Source organism: Pleurodeles waltl, chromosome 4_2 (assembly GCF_031143425.1).
Source record: "Pleurodeles waltl isolate 20211129_DDA chromosome 4_2, aPleWal1.hap1.20221129, whole genome shotgun sequence".
NCBI lineage: Eukaryota > Metazoa > Chordata > Amphibia > Caudata > Salamandridae > Pleurodeles > Pleurodeles waltl.
Genome location: NC_090443.1, coordinates 407,389,783 through 407,405,541, shown reverse-complemented (window position 1 = coordinate 407,405,541; position 15,759 = coordinate 407,389,783). Strand labels below are relative to the sequence as shown.

The 15,759-nt window shown below is 47.9% G+C and overlaps 2 non-coding genes across 2 annotated transcripts; both read left to right on the top strand.

Moving 5' to 3' along the window:
• Nucleotides 1–9,569: 9,569 nt before the first annotated feature.
• On the top strand, nt 9,570–9,647 carry LOC138294351 (small nucleolar RNA SNORD79). The gene has a single exon (XR_011203367.1). It is a non-coding gene; the product is annotated as a small nucleolar RNA SNORD79 (small nucleolar RNA).
• A 536-nt stretch (nt 9,648–10,183) lies between these two features.
• Nucleotides 10,184–10,267, top strand: LOC138294396 (small nucleolar RNA snR60/Z15/Z230/Z193/J17). Its single transcript, XR_011203411.1, has one exon. It is a non-coding gene; the product is annotated as a small nucleolar RNA snR60/Z15/Z230/Z193/J17 (small nucleolar RNA).
• The last annotated feature ends 5,492 nt before the right edge of the window (nt 10,268–15,759 follow it).

The following is a 15,759-nucleotide window of genomic DNA, read 5'->3' as shown; positions in this document are numbered from 1 at the left end:
AAACTAAGAAAAGATATTTTTCTATATAAAAACCTATTGGCTGGATTTGTCTCTGAGTGTGTGTACCTCATTTATTGTCTATGTGTATGTACAACAAATGCTTAACACTACTCCTTGGATAAGCCTACTGCTCGACCACACTACCACAAAATAGAGCATTAGTATTATCTCTTTTTACCACTATTTTACCTCTAAGGGGAACCCTTGGACTCTGTGCATGCTATTCCTTACTTTGAAATAGCACATACAGAGCCAACTTCCTACATTGGTGGATCAGCGGTGGGGTACAAGACTTTGCATTTGCTGGACTACTCAGCCAATACCTGATCACACGACAAATTCCAAAATTGTCATTAGAAATTGATTTTTGCAATTTGAAAAGTTTTCTAAATTCTTAAAAGACCTGCTAGGGCCTTGTGTTAGATCCTGTTTAGCATTTCTTTTAGAGTTTAAAAGTTTGTAAAAGTTTGAATTAGATTCTAGAACCAGTTTTTAGTTTCTTAAAAAGTATTCCAACTTTTAGAAGCATAATGTCTAGCACAGATGTGAATGTGGTGGAACTCGACACCACACCTTACCTCCATCTACAGATGAGAGAGCTAAGGTCACTCTGTAAACTGAAGAAAATAGCAATGGGCCCCAAACCTACCAAAGTACAGCTCCAGGAGCTTTTGGCAGAGTTTGAAAAGGCCAACCCCTCTGAGGATGGCAACTCAGAGGATGAAGATAGTGACTTGGAGGGAAATTCCCCCCCTCCAGTCCTACTTAGGGAGAGCAGGGCTTCTCAAGCCCTGACTCCACAAATAATAGTCAGAGATGCTGGTTCCCTCACAGGAGGGACCAACAACTCTGAAATCACTGAGGATAACTCCAGTGAAGAGGACATCCAGTTAGCCAGGATGGCCAAAAGATTGGCTTTGGAAAGACAGATCCTAGCCATAGAGAGGGAAAGACAAGAGATGGGCCTAGGACCCATCAATGGTGGCAGCAACATAAATAGGGTCAGAGATTCTCCTGACATGTTGAAAATCCCCAAAGGGATTGTAACTAAATATGAAGATGGTGATGACATCACCAAATGGTTCACAGCTTTTGAGAGGGCTTGTGTAACCAGAAAAGTGAACAGATCTCACTGGGGTGCTCTCCTTTGGGAAATGTTCACAGGAAAGTGTAGGGATAGACTCCTCACACTCTCTGGACAAGATGCAGAATCTTATGACCTCATGAAGGGTACCCTGATTGAGGGCTTTGGATTCTCCACTGAGGAGTACAGGATTAGGTTCAGGGGGGCTCAAAAATCCTCGAGCCAGACCTGGGTTGACTTTGTTGACTACTCAGTGAAAACACTAGATGGTTGGATTCAAGGCAGTGGTGTAAGTAATTATGATGGGCTGTACAATTTATTTGTGAAAGAACACCTGTTAAGTAATTGTTTCAATGATAAACTGCATCAGCATCTGGTAGACCTAGGACCAATTTCTCCCCAAGAATTGGGAAAGAAGGCGGACCATTGGGTCAAGACAAGGGTGTCCAAGACTTCAACAGGGGGTGACCAAAAGAAAGGGGTCACGAAGACTCCCCAGCAGAAGGGTGATGAGACAACCAAAACTAAAAATAGTAAAGAGTCTTCTACAGGCCCCCAAAAACCTGCACAGGAGGGTGGGCCCAGAGCCTCTTCACAAAACAATGGGTACAAGGGTAAAAACTTTGATCCCAAAAAGGCCTGGTGTCATAGCTGTAAACAGCATGGACACCAAACTGGAGACAAGGCCTGTCCCAAGAAAGGTTCCACTCCAAACTCCCATCCAGGTAACACTGGTATGGCTAGTCTCCAAGTGGGATCAACAGTGTGCCCAGAGCAAATCAGGGTCCACACTGAAGCTACTCTAGTTTCTGAGGGTGGGGTGGATTTAGCCACACTAGCTGTCTGGCCGCCTAACATGCAAAAATACAGACAGCAACTCTTAATTAATGGGACTAGAATAGAGGGCCTGAGGGATACAGGTGCCAGTGTCACCATGGTGACAGAGAAACTGGTTTCCCCTGGCCAATACCTGACTGGAAAAACTTACACAGTCACCAACGCTGACAATCAGAGAAAAGTACATCCCATGGCAATGGTTACTTTAGAATGGGGAGGGGTCAATGGCCTGAAGCAGGTGGTGGTCTCCTCAAATATCCCAGTGGACTGTCTGCTTGGAAATGACCTGGAGTCCTCAGCATGGGCTGAGGTAGAGCTAAAAACCCATGCAGCAATGCTGGGTATCCCTGAACTGGTGTGTGTGAAAACAAGAGCACAATGCAAGGCACAGGGTGAAAAAGTAGAGCTGGAGTCTGGAAAAATGGCCCAGCCTACCAAGAGAACAGGAAAGTCAGTTGGGAAACCAACTGCAACACAGCAAAAGAAAGGGAACCTCTCTTCTCAGGAAGAAGTTCTGCCCTCTGAGGGAACTGAGCCTTTGGAGCTTGAACCTTATCAGGTTGAGCTCTTAGGCCCAGGGGGACCCTCAAGGGAGGAGCTGTGTAAGGGACAAGAAACCTGTCCCTCTCTTGAAGGCCTTAGGCAGCAAGCTGCTGAAGAGTCCAAAGGCAAGAAAAATGGAACACATAGGGTCTATTGGGAAGATGGGCTCCTGTACACTGAGGCCAGAGACCCCAAACCTGGTGCCACTAGGAGAGTGGTAGTGCCTCAGCTGTTCAGAGAGTTCATCCTAACATTGGCCCATGACATTCCCCTTGCTGGACATTTGGGACAAACCAAGACGTGGGAGAGGTTAGTCAACCACTTCTACTGGCCCAATATGTCCAACATGGTTAAGGAGTTTTGCCTCTCCTGCCCCACCTGTCAAGCCAGTGGTAAGACAGGTGGGCATCCAAAGGCCCCCCTCATTCCACTTCCTGTGGTGGGGGTGCCCTTTGAAAGAGTGGGCGTGGACATAGTTGGTCCACTGGAACCTCCCACAGCCTCAGGAAATATGTATATCCTGGTAGTAGTGGATCATGCTACCAGGTATCCTGAAGCTATTCCCCTTAGGTCGACTACTGCCCCTGCAGTAGCCAAGGCCCTCATTGGTATCTTTACCAGAGTGGGTTTCCCTAAGGAGGTGGTGTCTGACAGAGGTACCAACTTCATGTCAGCATACCTAAAGCACATGTGGAATGAGTGTGGAGTGACTTATAAATTCACTACACCGTACCATCCACAAACTAATGGCTTAGTTGAGAGATTCAACAAGACATTAAAGGGCATGATCATGGGGCTCCCAGAAAAACTCAAAAGGAGATGGGATGTCCTCCTGCCATGTCTGCTTTTCGCTTACAGGGAGGTACCACAGAAGGGAGTAGGGTTCTCACCCTTTGAACTTCTGTTTGGTCATCCTGTAAGGGGACCACTTGCCCTTGTTAAAGAAGGCTGGGAGAGACCTCTCCATGAGCCTAAACAGGACATAGTGGACTATGTACTTGGCCTTCGCTCTAGAATGGCAGAGTACATGGAAAAGGCAACCAAAAACCTTGAGGCCAGCCAACAACTCCAGAAGTTTTGGTATGACCAAAAGGCTGCACTGGTTGAGTTCCAACCTGGGCAGAAAGTCTGGGTTCTGGAGCCTGTGGCTCCCAGGGCACTCCAGGACAAATGGAGTGGCCCTTACCCAGTGCTAGAGAGGAAGAGTCAGGTCACCTACCTGGTGGACCTGGGCACAAGCAGGAGCCCCAAGAGGGTGATCCATGTGAACCGCCTTAAGCTCTTCCATGACAGAGCTGATGTGAATCTGTTGATGGTAACAGATGAGGATCAGGAGGCAGAGAGTGAACCTCTCCCTGATCTTCTGTCATCAGACCCAAAAGATGGCACGGTAGATGGAGTGATCTACTCAGACACCCTCTCTGGCCAACAGCAAGCTGATTGTAGGAGAGTCCTACAACAGTTTCCTGAGCTTTTCTCCCTAACCCCTGGTCAGACACACCTGTGTACCCATGATGTGGACACAGGAGACAGCATGCCTGTCAAGAACAAAATCTTCAGACAGTCTGACCATGTTAAGGAAAGCATCAAGGTGGAAGTCCACAAGATGCTGGAATTGGGAGTGATTGAGCGCTCTGACAGCCCCTGGGCTAGCCCAGTGGTCTTAGTCCCCAAACCTCACACCAAAGATGGAAAGAAAGAGATGAGGTTTTGTGTGGACTACAGAGGGCTCAACTCTGTCACCAAGACAGATGCCCATCCAATTCCAAGAGCTGATGAGCTCATTGATAAGTTAGGTGCTGCCAAATTTCTAAGTACCTTTGACTTGACAGCAGGGTACTGGCAAATAAAAATGGCACCTGGAGCAAAAGAAAAGACAGCATTCTCCACACCTGATGGGCATTATCAGTTTACTGTTATGCCCTTTGGTTTAAAGAATGCCCCTGCCACCTTCCAAAGGTTGGTGAATCAAGTCCTTGCTGGCTTGGAGTCCTTTAGCACAGCTTATCTTGATGATATTGCTGTCTTCAGCTCCACCTGGCAGGATCACCTGGTCCACCTGAAGAAGGTTTTGAAGGCTCTGCAATCTGCAGGCCTCTCTATCAAGGCATCCAAATGCCAGATAGGGCAGGGAACTGTGGTTTACTTGGGCCACCTTGTAGGTGGAGGCCAAGTTCAGCCACTCCAACCCAAGATCCAGACCATTCTGGACTGGGTAGCTCCAAAAACCCAGACTCAAGTCAGGGCATTCCTTGGCTTGACTGGGTACTACAGGAGGTTTGTGAAGGGATATGGATCCATTGTGACAGCCCTCACTGAGCTCACCTCCAAGAAAATGCCCAAGAAAGTGAACTGGACTGTGGACTGCCAACAGGCCTTTGACACCCTGAAACAAGCAATGTGCTCAGCACCAGTTCTCAAAGCTCCAGATTATTCTAAGCAGTTCATTGTGCAGACTGATGCCTCTGAACATGGGATAGGGGCAGTTTTGTCCCAAACAAATGATGATGGCCTTGACCAGCCTGTTGCTTTCATTAGCAGGAGGTTACTCCCCAGGGAGCAGCGTTGGAGTGCCATTGAGAGGGAGGCCTTTGCTGTGGTTTGGTCCCTGAAGAAGCTGAGACCATACCTCTTTGGGACTCACTTCCTAGTTCAAACTGACCACAGACCTCTCAAATGGCTGATGCAAATGAAAGGTGAAAATCCTAAACTGTTGAGGTGGTCCATCTCCCTACAGGGAATGGACTTTATAGTGGAACACAGACCTGGGACTGCCCATGCCAATGCAGATGGCCTTTCCAGGTTCTTCCACTTAGAAAATGAAGACTCTCTTGGGAAAGGTTAGTCTCATCCTCTTTCGTTTGGGGGGGGGTTGTGTAAGGAAATGCCTCCTTGGCATGGTTGCCCCCTGACTTTTTGCCTTTGCTGATGCTATGTTTACAATTGAAAGTGTGCTGAGGCCTGCTAACCAGGCCCCAGCACCAGTGTTCTTTCCCTAACCTGTACTTTTGTATCCACAATTGGCAGACCCTGGCATCCAGATAAGTCCCTTGTAACTGGTACTTCTAGTACCAAGGGCCCTGATGCCAAGGAAGGTCTCTAAGGGATGCAGCATGTCTTATGCCACCCTGGAGACCTCTCACTCAGCACAGACACACTGCTTGCCAGCTTGTGTGTGCTAGTGAGGACAAAACGAGTAAGTCGACATGGCACTCCCCTCAGGGTGCCATGCCAGCCTCTCACTGCCTATGCAGTATAGGTAAGACACCCCTCTAGCAGGCCTTACAGCCCTAAGGCAGGGTGCACTATACCATAGGTGAGGGTACCAGTGCATGAGCATGGTACCCCTACAGTGTCTAAACAAAACCTTAGACATTGTAAGTGCAGGGTAGCCATAAGAGTATATGGTCTGGGAGTCTGTCAAACACGAACTCCACAGCACCATAATGGCTACACTGAAAACTGGGAAGTTTGGTATCAAACTTCTCAGCACAATAAATGCACACTGATGCCAGTGTACATTTTATTGTAAAATACACCACAGAGGGCACCTTAGAGGTGCCCCCTGAAACTTAACCGACTGTCTGTGTAGGCTGACTAGTTCCAGCAGCCTGCCACACCAGAGACATGTTGCTGGCCCCATGGGGAGAGTGCCTTTGTCACTCTGAGGCCAGTAACAAAGCCTGCACTGGGTGGAGATGCTAACACCTCCCCCAGGCAGGAGCTGTGACACCTGGCGGTGAGCCTCAAAGGCTCACCCCTTTGTCACAGCCCAGCAGGGCACTCCAGCTTAGTGGAGTTGCCCGCCCCCTCCGGCCACGGCCCCCACTTTTGGCGGCAAGGCTGGAGGGAACAAAGAAAGCAACAAGGAGGAGTCACTGGCCAGTCAGGACAGCCCCTAAGGTGTCCTGAGCTGAGGTGACTCTGACTTTTAGAAATCCTCCATCTTGCAGATGGAGGATTCCCCCAATAGGGTTAGGATTGTGACCCCCTCCCCTTGGGAGGAGGCACAAAGAGGGTGTACCCACCCTCAGGGCTAGTAGCCATTGGCTACTAACCCCCCAGACCTAAACACGCCCTTAAATTTAGTATTTAAGGGCTACCCTGAACCCTAGAAAATCAGATTCCTGCAACTACAAGAAGAAGGACTGCCTAGCTGAAAACCCCTGCAGCGGAAGACCAGAAGACGACAACTGCCTTGGCTCCAGAAACTCACCGGCCTGTCTCCTGCCTTCCAAAGATCCTGCTCCAGCGACGCCTTCCAAAGGGACCAGCGACCTCGACATCCTCTGAGGACTGCCCCTGCTTCGAAAAGACAAGAAACTCCCGAGGACAGCGGACCTGCTCCAAGAAAGGCTGCAACTTTGTTTCCAGCAGCCTTGAAAGAACCCTGCAAGCTCCCCGCAAGAAGCGTGAGACTTGCAACACTGCACCCGGCGACCCCGACTCGGCTGGTGGAGACCCGACACCTCAGGAGGGACCCCAGGACTACTCTGATACTGTGAGTACCAAAACCTGTCCCCCCTGAGCCCCCACAGCGCCGCCTGCAGAGGGAATCCCGAGGCTTCCCCTGACCGCGACTCTTTGAACCTAAAGTCCCGACGCCTGGGAGAGACCCTGCACCCGCAGCCCCCAGGACCTGAAGGACCGGACTTTCACTGGAGAAGTGACCCCCAGGAGTCCCTCTCCCTTGCCCAAGTGGAGGTTTCCCCGAGGAACCCCCCCCTTGCCTGCCTGCAGCGCTGAAGAGATCCCGAGATCTCTCATAGACTAACATTGCGAACCCGACGCTTGTTTCTACACTGCACCCGGCCGCCCCCGCGCCGCTGAGGGTGAAATTTCTGTGTGGACTTGTGTCCCCCCCGGTGCCCTACAAAACCCCCCTGGTCTGCCCTCCGAAGACGCGGGTACTTACCTGCAAGCAGACCGGAACCGGGGCACCCCCTTCTCTCCATTCTAGCCTATGTGTTTTGGGCACCACTTTGAACTCTGCACCTGACCGGCCCTGAGCTGCTGGTGTGGTGACTTTGGGGTTGCTCTGAACCCCCAACGGTGGGCTACCTTGGACCAAGAACTGAACCCTGTAAGTGTCTTACTTACCTGGTAAAACTAACAAATACTTACCTCCCCTAGGAACTGTGAAAATTGCACTAAGTGTCCACTTTTAAAACAGCTATTTGTGAATAACTTGAAAAGTATACATGCAATTTTGATGATTTGAAGTTCCTAAAGTACTTACCTGCAATACCTTTCGAATGAGCTATTACATGTAGAATTTGAACCTGTGGTTCTTAAAATAAACTAAGAAAAGATATTTTTCTATATAAAAACCTATTGGCTGGATTTGTCTCTGAGTGTGTGTACCTCATTTATTGTCTATGTGTATGTACAACAAATGCTTAACACTACTCCTTGGATAAGCCTACTGCTCGACCACACTACCACAAAATAGAGCATTAGTATTATCTCTTTTTACCACTATTTTACCTCTAAGGGGAACCCTTGGACTCTGTGCATGCTATTCCTTACTTTGAAATAGCACATACAGAGCCAACTTCCTACAAGGTGCTTCTCACCCCCCCCCCCTGCAGAAACTGTAACACCTGGCGGTGAGCCTCAAAGGCTCTCACCCCCTTTGTTACAGCGCCACAGGGCATCCCAGCTAGTGGAGCTGCCCGCCCCTCCGGCCACTGACCCCACTTTTGGCGGAAAGGCTGGAGGAGAAAATAAGGAAAACAAGGAGGAGTCACTCCCCAGTCAGGACAGCCGCAAAGGTGTCTTGAGCTGAGGTGACTCTTACTTTTAGAAATCCTCCATCTTGTAGAAGGAGGATTCCCCCAATAGGATTATGGATGTGCCCCACTCTCCACAAGGAGGAGGCACAAAGAGGGTGTAGCCACCCTCGGGGTCAGTAGCCATTGGCTACTGCCCTCCCAGACCTAACCACACCCCTAAATTCAGTATTTAGGGGCTCCCAGAACCGAGGAAGATAGATTCCTGCAACCTAAAGGACTGCTGACCTGAAGCCCTGCAGTGAAGACGGAGACGACAATTGATTTGGCCCCAGCCCCACCGGCCTGTCTCCCTAGTTCGAAGAAAACTGCAACAGCTACACATCCAACAGGGTCCAGCGACCTCTGAAGCCTCGGAGGACTACCCTGCATCTAAAGGACCAAGAAGCTCCCGAGAACAGCGGCCCTGTTCATGAAACTGTAACTTTCTGCAACAAAGAAGCAACTTTTAAAGACCACACGTTTCCCGCCGGAAGCGTGAGATTTTCCACTCTGCACCCGACGCCCCCGGCTCGACCTGCGGAAAACTAACACTACAGGGACCACTGCGAGCCTGTGAGTAACCAGAGTTGACCCCCCCCTTCAGTACCCACAGCGACGCCTGCGGAGGAAATCCAGAGGCTCCCCCTGACCGCGACTGCCTTCTTCAAGGAACCAGACGCCTGGAACCAGCACTGCACCCCCCAGGACCTGAAGGAACCGAACTCCAGCACAGGAGCGGCCCCCAGATAACCCTCTACCAAGCCCAGGTGGTGGCTATTTTTTAAGCTGTTTCTCACTGCCTTCACTAAAGAATCCATTAAAAAAACATGTATATTCTCGATATTGCATGGCTCAAATACGTTTTGAAAAGAGCTAGGTGGTTGTTTTTAACCCCAAATGTAATGAAAATCTACGTTTAATTGCTTGCTAAAAATAAAATAAAAAGTCACATAACTGACTATTTTAAAATGCCAGTCTCGCTTGGACTAATTAGGAATGTGTATAAAAAATTTTTAAGAGCACTGACTGCATGGCATTGGTGCTGTTTATCTGTAGCATCAAAAGCAAGTAACAAACCAAACCCATTTATTGAAGAGACTTTAGTTTTTGAAGAGATTAAACCATTCGGAAGGGAAGTGGAAGTTAAGGAAGTATTCTTTATTTTGCCAGTTAAATTCCCCTTACATAAGTTATGCTAGACTTGTTCAGTAGATTGTCCTTCAGCCCTTTGCCTCAGCATGTTTTTGGTGCATTGATTGTGTTGCATGGCATGTAGGGGCTCATAATATTGCATATAATTCTTGCAATCTGCAGTCCAGTCTGGCTCCATGTGCTGTTTATGATGACTATTAAACAAATGGGAATCTCTCTGAAAAAGAATGAGGGATGCACTTGTATCTGAAATTGCACAGGGCTGACTTGTGTGGCAATGTGCTTGTGGGACTAATGTACACACTTCAAATGCCTCTTAATTTTGCCACTTTTAAATTTGCAGGACCACACTTGGTGAACGGTGCACCAGAAAGGAGGCGACAGAGCGTGTTGGTTCAAATACTAGCGGCCTGCCAGACTGCCCTGGGTGTGGTGCCGGAGAAATGGGACGCGTTGGGATGAAACTGGTAATTCTGTGTGTTGGGGTGTTAGTACTATGCCTTGGGTTAATTCGTTTTGTTCAAGGGTTTGATTTAACTACGTTTGTTGATGAAAGGTTTTCTAATTTACTTTAGCTGTTTGACTTGTACGGATGCTCTCTCGTATTGGATAGTAAATGTTCCAAAGTTTATAAAATGCTCGTTACGTATGTGCTGCATGCTTTTTTTTGTTTTTGTTTCTCCTAGTTGAGCAGCTGCTTCAACTGATTCCTTGGGGTTTTTTAAGGGGCAAAATGCATGTAGTAGTCCTACCGCGCTGCACTAATGCAATACACAGCAAGTCTGCGCCAAGATTGATACAATGATGAGCACATAGTTCAGCAGATGAACCGTGGTGAATAAGAGCTTTTGTCTTTCGCTCCTATCTGATGTATTGATCGTTTATGGCCACATCAGCAGTTGGTATGTAATGTATGTAGGGAAGCTAATGCATATCCTGTACTTTTTTTCTTTTAAGCCTCAAGCGACGGATGATTGAAGGTAAGATTGTCTTTTTTTTTTTTTAATCTGTTCTTCTTTCTAGTTTAGTACTTGTTTTCAGTTTTAGATTTTCCTATTGTTGTCATTTCTATTCTGCTTTAGTTGACTCGTGTCTCGGAGGTGAAGTTGCTCATGATCTGAGATTTGAATTTGGCTTGTTATAAAGCAATGTAGGAAGCTGGCCTGGTGTGTGGGTGGTACTTCTGGTACGTAAGACTTATACCAGGTCCAGGTATCCCCTCTTAGTGAAGTATTGGCAGTGCCTAGAAACCAGGCTCTCTAGAGGTAGCTGTGAATGAGCAGCTAAGGCTTATCTAAGAGATATGCAAAACTCATGCAATACCACTGTAGTCACACAGCAATTACACACAGGAAAGAAAACACTAATTTGTACAAAAATAAAGGTACTTTAGTTTTAGAATAGAATACCATAAATTACTAGCAGGGCAACCCTCCAATAGGAGCTAAGTAATACACTAAATACATACACTAGCTATCAGAAACGGGCATAGAAAAGGTTAGAAAACAGTGCAAATAGCAATAACCAACAGTGACCCTAGGGGGAGCAAACCATAAACTAAAGAAATGGAATGCGAACATAGGACCCCCACCTAGTTAAGTGGAATGTGTTGAGGAGAGCTGGAAGTACTAGAGAACCACAGAGGTAACACAGTACCCTCCAGCGACTAGGAAAGAAGTAATCAAGAACCTTCACAAACTACCCAAAAGGTAGAAAAGACACCTAGAGAAGACTGCAAGAAAACCAGCGGTGGATTACTGAAGAAAGACCTGTGGAGAGCGGGGAGCCCAACAGTCGCAGGAGTCCACGAAGAGAAGGAGCTACTACCCACCCAGCTGTACTTGCAGGAGTTGGTCGGTGATGAGGAACAGGTCAGCACTGCAGCCGTGGAGCAGGAGATGAGTGTAGATGTCACGCACTGGAGTGAAGATTGCAGATGGGTGTCAGTGCAGGCATTCCACCAACATGCCTTGGCAAAGGCAAACTTGCGGTTAGTGGAAAAGCGGTATTGCCAGGGACCAGCAAGACCCAGGAGGGGGAGCCTCGGGGGACCCTCAGTGTCGCAGAGAGTCCACAGGCAGTGCCTGCAGCAGTCACACAGGACTGGTACACAGGAGTCACAGAAGAAGCCCATGCAGCACTATAAAAGAGGATGCCGCGCTGCCAGAGAAGCACGCTGGAGGCTGTGCTTTGTAGGAAGCAGTGCTGGGGTCTGGAGCTGCATGTCACCTGAAGATCCCTTGGAGCAGATGCCAACAGGCCTTGGCAGCTGCAAAAAAGACTTGGTGTACAGGGGGTACTGATCGTGTGGAACGGCAAAGGCTTACCTCCACTAAAGTTGGACAGCTGGCAGAGAGGACCAAGAGTACTACTCAGGACCACCACCAGTGATGCAGGATTCTCACAGCTGGTTGTTGCTTGCTGTGTGTCTGCGGTTGCAGGGGAGCGACTCCTTCACTCCAAGGGAAATTCCTTCTTGTGCAGGCTGAAGAGTTGCTGTCTTCTGAGAATGCACATAATGTTGCAAAGCTGGCAGGAGTTGAGGAAACAAAGTTGCAGAAGAGTCTTCATTGTTTGCCGCGTTGTTGGTTCCTGGAGGTTCCAGTTGCAGTTCTAGTGGCAGAAGTCGAAGTGGAGGTTCCAGAGGAAACCTGCTGGAGTCTTGCAAGCCAAATCTGAAGACCCACCCAGGAGAGAGACCCTAAATCTCCCTGAAAGGGGGATTAGCCACATAACCAGGTAAACACCTATCGGGGGTGGGGAGATCCTGTCTGACTTGGCCACTCAGATGCTCCCAGAGTTCACTGCCAACCTTGGAAACAAGATGGCAGAACCCAGGGACCCCCTGGAGGAACTATGGACACCATCCCTGAGGTGGTGATGGACAGGGAAGTGGTCACTCCCCTTTCCATTGTCCAGTTTTGCACCAGAGCAGGGACTGTGGGTCCCTGAAATGGTGTGGTCTGGTTTATGCACCAAATAAGCAATTCAAAGCAAACAAGTGGCCTGGGGAGGCTACCCCTCCCAAGCCAGTCACACCTATTTCCAATGGGAGAAGAGGATGTTACCTACCTCTCCCAAAGGAAATCCCTTGTTCTGCCTTTCTGGGATTGATCAGATAAAGCAGGAGGAGGGCAGAAACAGGTCTGAGGGGTGGCTGCGGCTGCCTGGAAAACCCTGTAAGACTGGTAGTTGCAGTGCTGGGGGTTCTCAAAGGAGCCCCCAGAGTGCATTGAATCATACTTCCAATACTTGCAACAGTATTGGGGTATGATTCCGACATGTTGGATACCAGACATGCCCAGGTTCAGAGTTACCAGTATGTAGCTGGATAGAGGTAGTGACCTATGTCCAATATACACGTAAAATGGCATCCCCGCACTCCCAAAGTCCAGGAAAATGGATCTGGAGTTTGTGGAGGTACCTCTGCCAGTGCAGGGGTGCACTCGCACGCAGGTACCTGCACACTGCCCTTTGGGCTGAGAGGGCCTACCATAGGGATAACTTAGTGACCTGCAGAACCCATTGCATGGGCTCCCTATGGGTGCAGAATCACTGCTGCAGCCCATTGGTATCCCCTGGGACCCCAATACCCTGAGCACTTGGGTACCATATACTAGGGACTTGCATGGGGGCACCCGTATACCAATTGTGGGAAGAAAAAGGTACCGCTTACAGGAGAGAGCAAAACTACTGGGGTCCTGGTTAGCTGGATCCCAGTAGACAGTTAAACACAGAGGCAGAAAATTGGGTTAACCATGCCAAGAAAGAGGGTACTTTCCGACATGCAAGTTTTAATTTAACACATTCTTTAAATAACAGCATGGTTTTGTGGGAGAAATTGGCTTGGCTTTTCTCGTCCTTTCTGTCCTTTTTCGCTTGAAGTTCTGACCTTTTCATACAATTTTGGCAATGTGACTCTCAAACTGTGCAGCCTTCATCCTATTTAGAGAAGTCAACAGGTAATGCTCTTTATTAGTTTGTGTAGTACAGTGAGTAGATGAACGTTCCATGCCAGCTTATGGGGGTTGCTGGCACTACTTGTTCTGCCATGTGTGATGAGGCGAGCAGACTTGACATGCTCGTGGAAGTCTGTATTAGCTCTATCTGATACGGCTTTGTAAGTCTTCCCCCCCCCCCCCCCCTCCCCCTCCCTTGAGTTTTTTTTTTTTATCATCTCTCTAAGGATGATTATTCTTTTTTCTTACAGATTTAAGACACCACAGTCACCATGAACGGTCAGTTTCTACTACTTTCAGTCCTAACCAAGTAAATAAAGCTCTTCATGGTTTAAGTGGTGTTGGCAAATGTCTGAGCTGAACAACCATGTGAATAGCGTGCAGACTGATCCACCTAGAGGTGCTACTGCATTAACTGTACAATGGTGTAACTCAATAAGTTGCTTATGGCATGTTTTCTACGTGAGCCTGTCTGGCACTTGCAGCTTGCTTTGTCTTTCTGTGACCCTCAACTATTATGAAAGAGTTAATGTGCTGCATGGATAGCACACTCAGCAGCACTGGATATCTGTCCCCTCATGAACAATTGTACCAAGGGAGTGTTAGCAAAAGGCCTTGAGGGTACCTTTTGATGTAGCAGTAGGTTAAAAGATCTAACTTTGGAATACTCATTGTATTCCTCAGGGTCCTCTTGCATGTCTACATGACCTTTACATGCGGGCCCCTAGTCAACATCAGGAGTGGGCTGCTGGTAGCATGACTGAGCAATAACTTGTGAAAAGATGTTAAAAGCACTAGTTACATGCTAACAGAAGTAGAGGTAAAGAATCGGTTGGTGTCCTGCACTACTTAGCTCTGAGGAATAGCTTCATATTGCGGACATTGTAGACAAATATGTAAAAGTAGAACAGTTGTGTGGCTTTGTTGTTCATGTTACAGCAATATGGTCAACTAATTAAATTGTTTGTGGAGCACACATGATTTTTATTGGTTCTCCCATGGGAAATAGGAGGAATGGTTAAGTGAAGCAATTTACTAGGATCACCTAATTTGGTCAAGTCATGGAGCTGGATTAAAACCTGGACTTTGGTTTCACATTGTGGAATACAGTCACTAGATTTGTTTCCTCCCTTTAGTAGGAAGCTAATGCTTTGTATTTAGTTCTTGGCACATGGAGTTAAATAGTTGGTGGCAGACAGAAGCCACACCAGGGCTTGTTTTGATGATTGGACTCAAGAAAACTTTGCTGTGACAGACGTCTGGCTTGGTTGAAACCTTCATTGTCTCACCAGCCTCATATTGACAACCACAGGAAGGACATAACTTGACCACGATCTGACAATTGAAACAAACATTTGCAATGCATTGCGTCTCGCATTTGCTTGAGTTGGAGCTAGTGACGTTGTAAATTCATAACTGGACAATTCTTAATAAATTGGTCAACTCTGCCTCCGAATATGAACTTTTCCTGCCACATAATTCCAGTGGTCCCGCACATAACTAAAGCACTTCCATTTAACTTCTTCCTCCATCTGCAGCCAAAAATTAAAATGTTGCCATTTAGCATCTGTAGGAAGTTAACTCTGTATATACAATTTCAAAGTAAAGTGTGCACAGAGTCCAAGGGTTCCCCTTAGAGGTAAGATAGTGGCAAAAAGAGACCATTCTAATGCTCTATTTTGTGGTAGTGTGGTCGAGCAGTAGGGTTATCAGAGGGTAGTGTTAAGCACTTGTTGTACACACAGGCAATAAATGAGGAACACACTCAGACAATTCCAGGCCAATAGGTTTTTATATAGAAAAATATATTTTCTTAGTTTAAGAACCACAGGTTCAAGATTTACAAGTAATACTTCAAATGAAAGGTATTTCACTCAGATATTCTAGGAACTTTGAATAATCACAATAGCATGTACAGTTTTGACAAAAATGGCAATAAGCTATTTTAAAAATGGACACTGCAAAAATCAACAGTTCTTGGGGGAGGTAAGTATTTGGTATTTTCACAGGTAATTAAAACTCTTACAGGGTTTAAAGTTGGGTCCAAGGTAGCCCACCGTTGGGGGTTCAAGGAAATAGGGGTGCCTCGGTTCCAGTCTGCCAGCAGGTAAGTACCCACGTCTTCCAGGGGGATTTTGTAGGGCACTGGGGGGGGGGGGGGGTTTATACGGACACAAGCAGGCACAGAAAGTACACCCTCAGCAGCACTGGGGCTGCCGGGTGCAGAGTGGAAACAGGCATCGGGTTTCCTATAGGGGACCCGGGGGGTCTCTTCAACGATGCGGGGGGGGGGGGGGGAACCTGGGTACCATCACCTGGGCTAGGCAGGGGGTCGCTCCTGCACTGGAGTTTGCTTCCTTCAGGTCCTGGTGGCTGCGGGTGCAGTGCTGGTTGCAGGCGTCTGGTTCCT